This window comes from Sus scrofa, chromosome 16 (assembly GCF_054392235.1).
Source record: "Sus scrofa isolate SSC_HxYL_T2T_F1_AM1 chromosome 16, Sscrofa_HxYL_maternal_Yorkshire_Landrace_v2.0, whole genome shotgun sequence".
Taxonomy (NCBI): domain Eukaryota; kingdom Metazoa; phylum Chordata; class Mammalia; order Artiodactyla; family Suidae; genus Sus; species Sus scrofa.
This window is the reverse complement of record NC_139398.1, coordinates 76,483,634-76,496,860: the sequence shown is the minus strand read 5'-3', so window position 1 is coordinate 76,496,860 and position 13,227 is coordinate 76,483,634.

Here is a 13,227-nt window from a genome sequence, read left to right as displayed (position 1 = left end):
TTACTCAATCCATATATTTCCTGTGAGTCAAAACATCCCTGGGAAAACTGTGAAGTGGAGAAAACAACTGAATTTTATATATGCAGGAAAGGAATCTCAAAACCATTGCTGGACCGTCACAAGAATTTCCAGCAGGCCCTTTGGCCACAGGCAGATATACAATGAAGGGAATTTCATAGTCTCTGATTTTATTAGCAGTTACATGTGGGAACAGAGTACCACTTCTTCCTGCACTGTGTTCTCTGTAATTTTGGGTTGGGGAAAGGGAAAAAAATACTTGACTAATCCCTCTGTAATTTAGGAACATGCTCTAGGGCAAATCAGTTAACTTTTCCAGACCTTACTTTCTTCATCTGGAAAATAAGGATGCCATGCTGCTTTACTAAGCTAGAACTCCACAATCCTTGACAAAGAGTTTCAGGAATTAATGCTGTAGTTTAAGAATCTTCCCGTGTTTCTATCCTCAGCACTATTTTGTGAGATAGTTGTAATTTTTTTCATCCTGATCCCCAACTTAAAGCTATGGAGACAAGACAGATAGTGCTTCTTTTCCTCAACCTCAAATTTTTAAATGTGGGCATCTGCCAGAAAACTGGACCATATAGATTCGGGGCCATGTGAAATGCTTTGTTATTTTCTAGCCAAGAGGAAACTTTTGCTTTTTTTTTTTTTTTTTTTTTTTAAATCAGAGAGCTATTCTCCTCAGGTTTCATTAGCAGATCACCTAAGGAAACTTCTTGTTAATTTTCAGGAAAATATTGCAGGAAAACATTGATCGTGTGACAAGTGCTGTCCGGTAAAATCATTACAATCCACTCTTTATCCTCAGTGTGGCGTGACTGATTGCCAGAAACAATACCATTGCCTTCATTTGGATAATAATTTACAATTGACAAAGAGGTTGCAAGTGAGCGATTGCCTTGACTCCTCTCAACAAACCATACAAGTGACATTTCTCCCTCATTTCACAAGGAAGAAGCAGAGGTTGGGATTTGCCCTTGCCCCATGGCTAGTAAGCAGCAGGGTTTGGCTATAACCCAAGAGCCACAGCTGCCCATAAAATTAAGAAAGCTGTCTGCAACTCTACCAGGGAAGAGAAACTGTTGAAACCAAGCCACAGGGCACGCCTTTACAGAAAGATGAAGGATGTTTTCTGTTACACACATTATTGCTGTCAGCTGATTCCTGCTTTCTCTCTCCTCTGGGCACCGCCACCCCCCCCCAATTACAGTTCTCTCCTTGAGATTAGATGTGGTCATCTGACATCCTCGAGCCAGAGCATTTACTTATATGTGAGAGGGGCCCAGAGGAATCACTCCCCTCGGCCAGAATTACCAAGGGTAGATCCTTCATCTTGGTCCTGCTGTCATGATCACAATGAGCAGAGGGCTTTGCAAACACCCAACAGATTTCATACAAGCAAGTGGTTTAAGCCACTGAGGGCTAGGGTTTTGCTGTTTATTGCAGCTTCACCAGACTGGCACAATTTCCTAATTCAAATAGAAGCCCTTGGTAAAAGAAAACTATCTCAGTAGGGTGGCCTCGTGTAAGCTTGAGTCACGTGTAATCGACCCTCCATTTCCCCATGTTCTAGATCCACGGTTGGCTGAATCCACCAGATGCAGAACCCATGAATACTGGCCTACACCATTTTACTAAAGGGACTTGAGCATCCTTGGATTTTGGTTTCTGTGGGGTCTTGGAACCAATCCCTTTTGGATACCAAGGGAGGACTGTAACATACCTATTTAAAAGAAAATATTCCCCTGATCCCTCATGTTTTTATTTCAATTAATTCTACTGTCTTACTTAAAGATGAACAAGTATAAAACTAGGGATAAATTCTTTATGCATGTAACACTTAAACAACATGAAACAAAGTTAGAAAAATAATGAAAAACACTACAAAACCAAAGATTTATAAATAAACAATAATAAAATGCTGAAAAACACTGTTTTATGGAAACTAAATTGCCACTCAAATGGCAATATGGTTCTGAGTCCAATAAAGTAGGTTCTTTGGGGGTGGCATATCTATAAAATCTTGTGTAATGTTTCAATTCTTCTACCATTTTCCTCTTTTTGGAACCACAACAAAGCATTCCTTAATTCATATAGTATTAGGAAAAGCTTAAAGGAGTTATTTCAGTATGAAATCCATCTCTGCCCTTTTCTTAGTAGCTAATGACTATTAAGAATCACTGTTGGGAGTTCCCTTCATAGCTCAGCAGTTAACAAACCCAACTATGACCCATGAGGAAGCCAGTTCAACCCCTGGCCTCGCTCAGTGGGTTAGGGATCCAGCACTGCCGTGAGCTGGGGTGTAAATCGAAAATGCAGCTCAGATCCTGCATTGCTGTGGCTGTGGTATAGGCCAGCGACTACAGCTCCGATTCAACCCTAGCCGGGGAACTTCCCTATGCCACAAGTGTGGCTCTATAAAGAAAAATAAATAAATAAATAAATATCGCTGTTGGCACCAATAAACACAAACTAAAAAGTGAGACTGGAAGTCATTTTGCATCAGTCCACAGTTTTAAGGAGAGGAAAGTCTGCCTCTGCTTACCTTTTCAATAGCATCATTGAAATGAAAGACTTGAGCTTTGAAAGCCCTATCGGAATCTAAGAAAATTTCCACTCTCAAAAGTATATTTTATACACCACTGAACTATACACATACAAGTGGTTGAAATGGCACATGTTACGTATATTTTACCACAAGGTTTTAAAAGAATTTTTTTCAGAGAGAACAGTTCGAGCTTCCGAGCAAGATATCCTAACTATCAAATGCCCCCTCCCGCTATTTTGATGCTGGGCAACCTTGAGGCAAGTTTGCCTCTGAACCTGGACAAGCTTGAGGCAAGTGTGCCTCTGAACCTCAGGTCCCTCATCTGCAAAGCAGCACTGCACTTTCAGTTGTTCTAAGGAACAAAGAAGACAGAGTAAATGGAAGAGTCTAGCACAGTACCAGTCTCTGGAGAACTGCTCTGTGTTTTCCTCCTGGGCCCTTGTTAAGGCTGCATTTCTCATCTTCCCTAGCGGCTAGGTAAGGTTATGACTGAGCTCTGGCCAAGACAATGGAGGGGGAATTGATGGCAGCCATTTCCAGACAGAGTCTGCAAAAACCTCCCACAGAATCTTCCACTCTTCTTCTTCCCAGTTCCGTAGGCCGAATCAAAGAATCCAAAACAAGATTCCAATGCTCCAAGGCAGGGGTTGGCAAACTTTTTCTGTAAAGGTGCTGAGTCACTATTTTAGGGTTCCCGGGCCAGACGCTCTCGGCCTCCAATACTCACTCTGCCATTATAATGTGAGAGCTGCTCCAAAGCAGAGGTGATACATAATGAATGGATGTGGCCACGTGCCAATAAAACTTCATTTACAAAAAATTATAAAAATAGTATTCAAATTTGATCCACAAGCCATATTTGTCTAACCCCTGCTCTAGGATGTCAGAATCACAGGATCTGGGTCCCTAAGTGACTACATAAGGAAATACACTTTGATCAAGCAAGAGATAAAGTTCACTTGTGTCATTATGTCTTACGTCATTGAGACTTGAGAGCTGTGTTGGTGTTAGCCTACTCTTACATTTTTGGGAGGAGGTCATGGAGGAGATGTCACCGCCTGTTGAACCTGAGCTGAACCAGGGCAAATGGAGGTGCCTCACCCCCTCCCGTGTCCTTGAAATGTACATGTGCCCTCTGGTCCCCCAGTGGGAATGTTTTTCAAGGACGCAGGCTTGAGAGAGCAATGCATTGTTGAGACCATCTGGATGGGATACGTGACCGAATCTCATTAAGGTAGAATCTCGTTAACATTCTACCTCAATGTTTAAGTTTCTTGCAGGCAAATGTGAAAAACTCCTCATCTTGCAGCCACCCAAGACAAGCCTTATATGTAAGTTCTCATGCTGATCAAACCTGTCACCTACCAGTCTGGAGGGGTCTCTCCTTGCTTTCCACGCATAGGAGCCAGTTTCAGATTTCACCTAGGAAGCTTGTGAGGTTTTGAACAGAGAGACATCACACCTAACCAAAGTGTATGGCTTTCTGCACAACAGACTTCCCTTTCTGCCCTACAATTTCTTTGAAGACAGGGACTCAGAATTATTCCTCTGTTACAAAGCCTTCCTAATACATGCTAATGAAAGAAATAAAACACCATCGAACAGATAATCACAAAGTCAGCCTTTGGTTGTGGCTAGCTACAAGGTAAGAGCCCTCAGAGTCTATCATCTGCTAGACTGCCAACACCACCATTGCAGCTTGGTAGTTTTACCCCTAATTATGAGCAGGGAGCTGAGACTCAGAGGGGCTAAAGAACTTTTCCAAAATCCTATGCTGGCCACACCAGAAACTCAGGCCTATGTGAGTCCCAAATACCACTGGGAGTCTGGGGTTAATAAATGCAAACTATTATATTTGGAGTGGATAAGCAATGAGATTCTGCTGTATAGCAAAGGGAACTATATCTAGTCACTTGTGGTGAGACATGATGGAGGATAATGTGAGAAAAAGAAAAATATATATATATATATGTATGACTGGGTCAATTTGCTGTGCAGTAGAAATTGATATAACATGGCAAATCAACTATGATGGAAAAAATAAAAATCGTAAAGAAAAAGCAAATATCATGCTACCTACCCAGAGTTGGATTCTGAAACCTCTGAAATCTCATCCACCTTCCCTGCTTGAAATGTATTTGTTGGGGAACAATTAACCTCAGGATGAGTAATCTGTCACCATTCTGGCGAGTTTCAAATTTTCCCATTACAAGAGGAAAAATGAGAAAAATATGTCCTAGATAACACAGAGACAAATGCTTCGTTGTCTTAATTGCCTTTCTATTTCAATCAAGGAAGGCATTTAATTATTGCTGAACTACATTCAAAACTCTCTCTCTCAAGAATATTACTCTCTCCAGGTGACCTAACCAAATCTGTGCAAAACAGTTCTCGTGTCTGAATATTGATATTAAACATTTATTGAGCACTTTTTATATGCGAGTGACTAGATTCCTTCCCCTTATGATCTCATCTATTCTTCACAGCAAGTCCATGAGGTGGAAACAGCCATGGTTCCCTTTCAATAAATGGGGAAACTGAGGCACAAAGAGGAGAGAGAGTTTGTCTAAGTTCCAGAAGGAATAGGTGGTGAGGTCAACATTCAATCCCAACCCCCCAGGGTTCGCTGCTCTCTCCATCCTGCTACCCACTGACTCTGGAGAGAGAGATGTACTTTTCCCTTTGAGATTTCAGTTTCTGAGTAAATGTGCAAAACTGATATGGAAGAATCACCCACGGTGACTTCTGTCCACTGCTCTGGGGTCTCTCAGAACCTCAAGCCTCTGGAACTTGAGGTGGGTCATTTAGAAGCTATGTCATCAGAAAGGGAAAATGTGGTTTGGCTTTTGGCAAAAGAAGAAAAGCTCTGGCTGCTCATCACCACTGACCTGGGCCCTGGAAAGGCCCCCACAGCCTTCACTTGGTGAATGACTTCATCACTGCGTTGGAAATCATAAGAAAAGGCAATCACTTTTCCATGATATGCACTGTAAGACCATTATTCTTACCTCACTTTTCTTTTTAAAGAATGAAGAACAATCAATTCGCTATTCATACTCTAAAATTGAATGGCATGAACACATTAAGAAAAAAATTTTCTTGTGTGATGGACTTTACCCTTCAAAAAGCATACTGTAAGACAGAATAGGAGTTCCTGCTGTGATGCAGTGGGTTAAGAATCTGACTACAGCAGCTCAGGTCACTGCAGAGGTGTGGGTTCAGTCCCTGGCTAGTTGCAGTGCATTAAAGGATTCAGCATTGCTGCAGCTGAAGCATAGGTCACAACTGTGGCTCAGATTCAATCCCTGGCCCAGGAATTTCTATATGCTGCAGGTGCAGCCCCCCCCCAAAAAAAGAGGAATAAAGATTAGATTTTGCAATCTGTGGGCCACATCAGTAGGAAGGCTGTCACCTGCAATTTTCACAAGAATTTTTACAATACAGTAAGCTTAGGACAATAAAAGTACACTTATATCTTCAGACCAAAATGTTTTATAATTTGGGTTAAATTTTTTTAGTTTTCACAGTAGTCTTAATGTTAATAGCATAGCTATTTTAAAATATTTCAATGAAAATATTCTATATCACTAACTTTGTGTAGGAGCATGTATGAGAAAACAAATATTTTGAAAATATAAAATATCCTATATTCCTAACAACTAAGAGCGATTGTTAATTCCTTAATTGTGTGTCTTTGAAGGCTTCTATGCATAAGCCTGATCATTTGTTCAAAGGAATCTATTTTCTCTGCAATGAATATGTTAACACTTAAAAAGACTGTATAAGCTCAGCTTTTTGTTTCAAGACTTGTAGAAATCATACAGCCTCGAGACATGAAAGCAATTGCCTAGTATATATTCTTAAACAGCTGGAATTAGGTGAGAAGTGTGAATAAACTTCATTTCCCCCGGTGCTGCTCCATCGCCATGTGTAGAGCACTTCATGAACATTTAAACACCCAAATTCCATTATATTCTGGGGATACCATGCCAACTTGGACTCATTTAAAGGATGTTAGAGACTCAAAGCAACACCATCGGCTTCCAGTTTCCAATCACATCAGCTATCATTATTCAGATCACTCCCCCACACACACACCCACACACACACCCAGCACAACACTGGCTTAAATATTTTCAACATCTCCTGAAAAGGACTGAGGAGTCCAAACAATAGTAGGGAGTGCCCTGGCCAATTTTTTTTTTTAAAAAGACGCATAACCAGAGAGGTAAGTGGAATATTGGAAGCACTGACATCTGCAAGCATTTCCGGTTATTGTTGACTTGGGCTTCTGCTCAGGGAGGGCATGCAGGGAGAGGCCACAGAGGTCAGGGCATGAAGCCTATGCAAAGTGGGCATTTTTTAGACAACCTGCCCACTTCAAGCTGGGGTTTCCAAAAACTTACATCTTCAACATCAGGGCAAAATTAGTCAAAATCTATCCCTCTTTCCCCAAAGCTGGGGGACTCTAGGGCCCAGACTGGGCCTCGGGAAGATTTACATACACCCTGGGACTCACATCCTGAGTTGACTAAGGAATCTCCAATGGTGAAAATGGTACAAGGTGATACCCAACTGGTGGTGCACATGGGTCCTTGACAGAGTGAACTCAAAGCTTCCCAGGGAGCAAGGACACCTATGCCTGGTCTCTGTTACTCCTACCAAAACCTGACAGAAGCAAAGAAGGCTCTCAGTCAAAGGTTGCCAGGAACAGGAAGAAGCACCCCTCTACTGCAAGAACCAGGAGAACCCAAGGAGGCAGAAATACTCTCAGACATGAACAGTATCAAACAGACTAAAAACAGCACCATCATTACCAAGCTTAAAGAAATAGATGGCTAACTTGAAAGTATCTGCAGGAAGCAGGTATAGCAGAGAACACATTGTTATAAGAAACTATCAAATGCGTCCCCACAAAGTTGAGAAAGAAACAAACAGAGTTTTGTAAATAGATAAACCGGTAACCAGTGCTAAAATTGTACTGAATGGAGTTCCCGCTGTGGCGTAGCAAAAACAAATCCTACTAGTAAGCATGAGGTTGTGGGTTCCATCCCTCCTGGCCTCATTCAGTGGGTTAAGGATCCGGTGTTGCCCTGAGCTGTTGTGTAGGTCCCAGAAAGAACTTCCCCCAGACATCCTCTTGGAAAATTCATGTCCTTCAAATCTTTTCTTGAATGTCATCATCTCAATGAGACCCACACTGACCACACCAATAAAACAGCCATCTTTCCTCTCCCCACACACTTATACTCTGAATCCCCTTCTTCAAAGCACTTTACCAAATTCTACCATGAACACTTCTCTCACTTACTGTGCTTATAGTATACAGCCTGCCCCTTACCAGTAGAACGTATGCCCCACGAGACCAGCAATGTTTGCTTGTTTTTAGTTCACTGCGGTTTCCTAGATGCAAAAATATCATGTCATATTATGACACAAACAAATATCAGTTGAATGAATGATCAGTGTAGAGCACCTCCTTGTTCTAGAGACAATATCTTTATTAATGTAACCTTAGACCAAAAGCTATTGTGTGGCAGCCACAGCACAACAGCCATGCACATTGACATCAATGTCACCTGCACTTTTCTCACAAGCGCTGCCTTCCTCTCCTTCCACTCAGCTACCCTCTCCCACACCAAAAGTCCTGCACACTACAACACACAGTTATGTTTCTCTCTTCAGAAAACATGAGCCTAGGCTTATGGGTCCATTGTTCTAACCAACTACGAGTCTAAATTAGACTACAAATCCGTAAGATTGCGTTGGAGCCAGCACTCAGATTACTAGTGCTAAGGGCAGAGAGAGAAGGCAGGTTGCAGAGGTTTTTTAAACTACAATTAATGGGTTTAACAACAGATTGGATAAAACATAAGGAGAATTAGTGTGAACTGATTAATTAGACACATTTTAGATATAAAACTAATTCCATATGTAAATTATGTACAATGTATAAATGCATATTAACCATAAATTAGAATACACTATCCAGAGGAAACATGGAGTTGAAAAATATTTAAAACGGACTAAGCCACAGGGAGGGTACAGTGAGAGATCTAACATGCATTTGATCGAGTCCTAGAAGGAGAGGAAGGAAAGGATGAGCCAGAGGAAATGGCTGAAAATTTTCCAGAAATGAAGAAACACATTCATCTATGGATTAAAGTGATCTGAGGAACCACATGCAAATAAATAAAAATAAATCTTCTAAGAAGGTAGACTCTGAAAGTTCTTTTTTCATAAGGTGAAAAAAATTATAACTATATGAGGTGATGGCTGTTATTAAACATGGTAATCATATTGCAACATATACAATGTCCAGTTATTCTGCTGTGTGTCAGTTAGCTCTCAATGCAACTGGAAGAAATAAAGAATTCAAAAATATGCAACTGGATGCATTGATAGTAAAATTACAGAGAAACATACATAAAGAGAAAAATCCTAAAAGTAAAAAAGACAAGTTACTTTTAAAGGCATGGCAGCTAGGATTTCCTGCTGTGGCACAAGGGGACTGGTGGCATCTCTGGAGCCCTGGGATACAGATTCGACCCCTGGCCTGGCACAGTGGGTTAAGGATCCGGCCTTGCAACAACTGCAGCATAGGTCATCTGATCCCTGGCCAGGAACTCCATATGCTGTGGGGCAGCCAAAAAAGATAAAAAATAAAGTCATGGCAGTTAGACTCCCCTCTAACCAAAGAGCCAAGTATTTTCTCGACAGCAATAATGGAAGGCAAACAACCACGGACCATTTTTCTCTGTCTGACATTTCACTAAGCATAATATTCTCAAGATCCATCTACGTTATCACAAATGGGATTATTTAGGGTTTTTTTGGCTGAGTAATATTCCATATATATATATATATATATATATATATATATATATATATATAGCACATCTTCTTTATCCATTCATCTATTGATGGACCCTTGGGTTGCTTCAATATCTTGGCTATTATCAATAGTGCTGCTATGAACATTAGGGTGCACGTATCTTTTCAAATCAGTGTTTTCATTTACATGGGATAAATATCCAGCAGTACAACTGCTGAATCATATGATAGGTCTGAGTTTTTTGAGGAAACTTCATGTGATTTTCCACAGTGGCCGCACCAATTTACAATCCCACCCACCAGTAAACTAGGGTTCCCTTTTCTCCACATGCTAGCCAACATGAAGCATTAAAAAAATAAAATAAAACAAATCAATGTATATAACAAAACAGAAACAGACTCACAGATACGGAGAACAAACCAGTGGTTACCAGTAAGTAGGAAGAGGGAAGTGGGGAAAGGTGAGATAGGGGTATAGAATTAAGACACACTACTATGGGCAAAATAAATAAGCAACAATATATATTGTACGACATGGGGAAATATAGTCATTATTTTGCAATGACTTTAAATGAAGCATAATCTATGAAAATACTGAATCTCTATGTGGTTGGTGGACTGTGCCCACAGGTCTACAAGCCCTGTACTTGCCAGCCTCAAAACTGAAGAAAGAGAGCTGGAGACAGCGACAGAGACATTAAGAATATTGGATCCAGGATCTTACATGTCTGAAGCAAAAGGGTCCTGGAGAAACATCCCACCATGTATGAAAGACAGCAGGCAAAACAAGATAGCTACCTTCACTACTCAGGGGAAAAGGAGGCTACTATTTATAGGGGGAAGTGACGTCACATTGGGGCATCAGTTACCAAAGAAACCAGCAGCTGAGTTACATCCCTCATAGCTCCTCAGATTAATGATCATGGGGCAGATGTTTCCCTTTAGGACACTAGCAGGTGGAGCCTTTCCAGCTTAAGGATTAGAGCAATCACTAGCTGGGGCAGAGGCAAAGGCATGCATATAAGTCAGTGTAGGGGAAGCAGGGACTGGTGGAGCAGCCTCAGAGAAAGTACGGAGGCTCCTTAAACAGCTAAATATAAAAGTACTATATGATCCAGCAATCTCCCTCCTGGGTATATACCTAGAGAAACCCATAATTCAAAAAGATACATGCACCACTATTTTGCAGCACTATTTTCAATAGCCAGGAACCTAAATGTCCGTCAACAGAAAAGTGGATAAAGAAGATGTGGTACATGTAAGGATAACTTGATCCCCTTGCTGTACAGTGGGAAAAGAAAAAAAAAAAAGAAGATGTGGTACAAATACACAATGGAATATTACTCAGCCATAAAAAAGAATGAAACAATGCCATTTTTAGCAACATGGATGGACCTAGAAATTGCCACACTAAGTGAAGTAAGTCAGACAAAGACAAACATCGTATAAAATTCTAATATGTGGAATCTAACAAAAAATAATACAAAAGAATTTACAAAACACAAACAGACTCAAAGATTTTGAAACCAAAGTTATGGTTTCCAAAGGATAAATGTGGAGCAGGAGGAATAAATTAGGGGGTTGGGATTGACATATACACACTACTATATATAAAATAGATGGGTAACAAGGACCTACTGTATAGCACAGGGTAAACTATTCAATACTGTGTAATAACCTGTATGGGAGAAGAATCTGAAAAGGAACAGGTATATACATATATACATATATATATATATATAAATGATTTACTTGGCTGTGTATTTGAAACTACCACCACTTTCTAAGTCAATTACACTCTAATAAAACTCATTTAAAAAAATAAAATTGTAGAACTAGAGTGTATTATTCCAAACTAGTAGATGTGAACTGAATTATTATGAAAACTTAAGATTAAAAATAATATTGGTACAAAAACCTAACAAGAACAATGTGAGAAAGAAACGTTATAGGCTAATCTTCATGAGCCCAGGTTTTAAAAATGTATTTAAATATTAACAAATTCAATTCAAAATATAAAGAAAGATTTTGAGGTTGATGCCACATAACAAAAATGAATTAAAATAATCTAATCATTAATAGATTAAAAGAGAGAAAACATATTATGGTCACATATAAGAGAAAATAGCATTTGATTAATAGCATAGACAATAATAGCACCTACATCCCAGGGCTGTTATAAGCCAGGGTGTTCTACTTCTTTATTTCTAATAGGTTCTATATTTTCCATTTTTTTGTCAGTTGGTTATGGCAATTTGTGTCTTTCTAGGAATGCGTTCATTTCATCTAAGTTGTCTACTTTATTGGCATAAAGTTATTCATCATATCCCCATGTAATCTTTTCAATTTCTGTAGGGTTGGTAGTGATGTCTATTCTTTCCAGATCTGGGGCACTTTGTATCTTCCATATTTGTCAGACTTGCTAAGGACGTGTAGATTCTCTTAAAGCTTTCAAAGAATCAACTTTTGCTTTCACTGATTTTTCTCTCTTGAGAGAGGGGTTCTAGTCCATTGATTTCTGCTCTAGTCTTTTCTATTTACCTCCTTCTGCTTATAGTTTCTTAAGGACAAGCTTAGGTTATTGACTGGGGACTTTTCTGATATAAGTATTTAAAGCTAAAAATTTCCCACTAAGAGCTTGATACAGCCCATAAACTTTGGTATGCTGTGTTTTCATTCTGATTCAGTTCAAAAAATATTTTAATTTCCCTTGTGATTTCTTTTTAGACCCAGGGGTAATTTAAAAGTGTGTTTTTTAATTTCCAAATATTTGAGTTTACCCATAATCTTTGCTGTCGTGGATTCCTACTTTATTTCTAATATGGTCAGAAAACAAACTTTGATATATTTCAATCTTTCAGAGTGTATTGAGATGTGTTTTGTGATTTACTATCTGATCTATCCTGGAGAAGGTTCCATGTGAATTTGAAAGGAATATATATTCTGCTTCTACAGCTATCTCACATCTGAACATCGCTGTTAGATGCTTAGTGGCTGGTTAGTCCATTGCTTACCCCAAATAGGACCATAAACTCACGTCAGTGGAGCTGCAGGCTCTTCCTATCTCCCTGGCACCAAGACGGCCCCTTTAATGAACAATGCTCCAGGCCAAGGAGCCCCTTCTGGTGGCAGCAACAAGGCCGCTGGCCCAACCTGGATGAACCACCGTCACAGAACTGGGGGTCAGAGAAGGGAGGGAACAGGCCAGGCATCAATGCCACCACCTCATGCGGTTCTCACTCAAACCTCAGAAGATTTAATCAGTTTGTCTTATGCTTTTGATCCATTTCCAGAGAACTGAAATGGCAGTTTTTAAAGTCTTAACCAACTTAATAGTTATTTTTTTAATGGAAACTGTTGAACCTTTTCACTCCATGATGCCAAAGTCTAAAAACATAACCTGGAGTGAAATAATTAAGGTGTAGAAGAGTACATACAGTAGAAGTCCATAATTCCCAAGCTACATGGTTTAGGGATGAGTCTATGCCACTTTTTTTTTTCTTTTTAAGGCCATGCCTGCACCATATCAAAGTTCCCCGGCTAAGGGTTGAATCGGAGCAGCAGATGCTGGCTTACAGTACAGCCACAGCAATGCCAGATCCAAGCGGCATCTGAGACCTACACTGCAGCTTGCAGCAACACTGGATCCTTAACCCACTGAGTGAGGCCAGGGATACTAGTCAGTTCTGCAACCTCACGGATACTAGTCAGGTTCTTAACCTGCTGAACCACAACAGGAACTCCAGGGATGAGTGTCTAAATGGTGATTCTGTGAAGTAAAGCAAGTAACTGATCATATAAGTGAGAATAGTAGTATAGTAGTT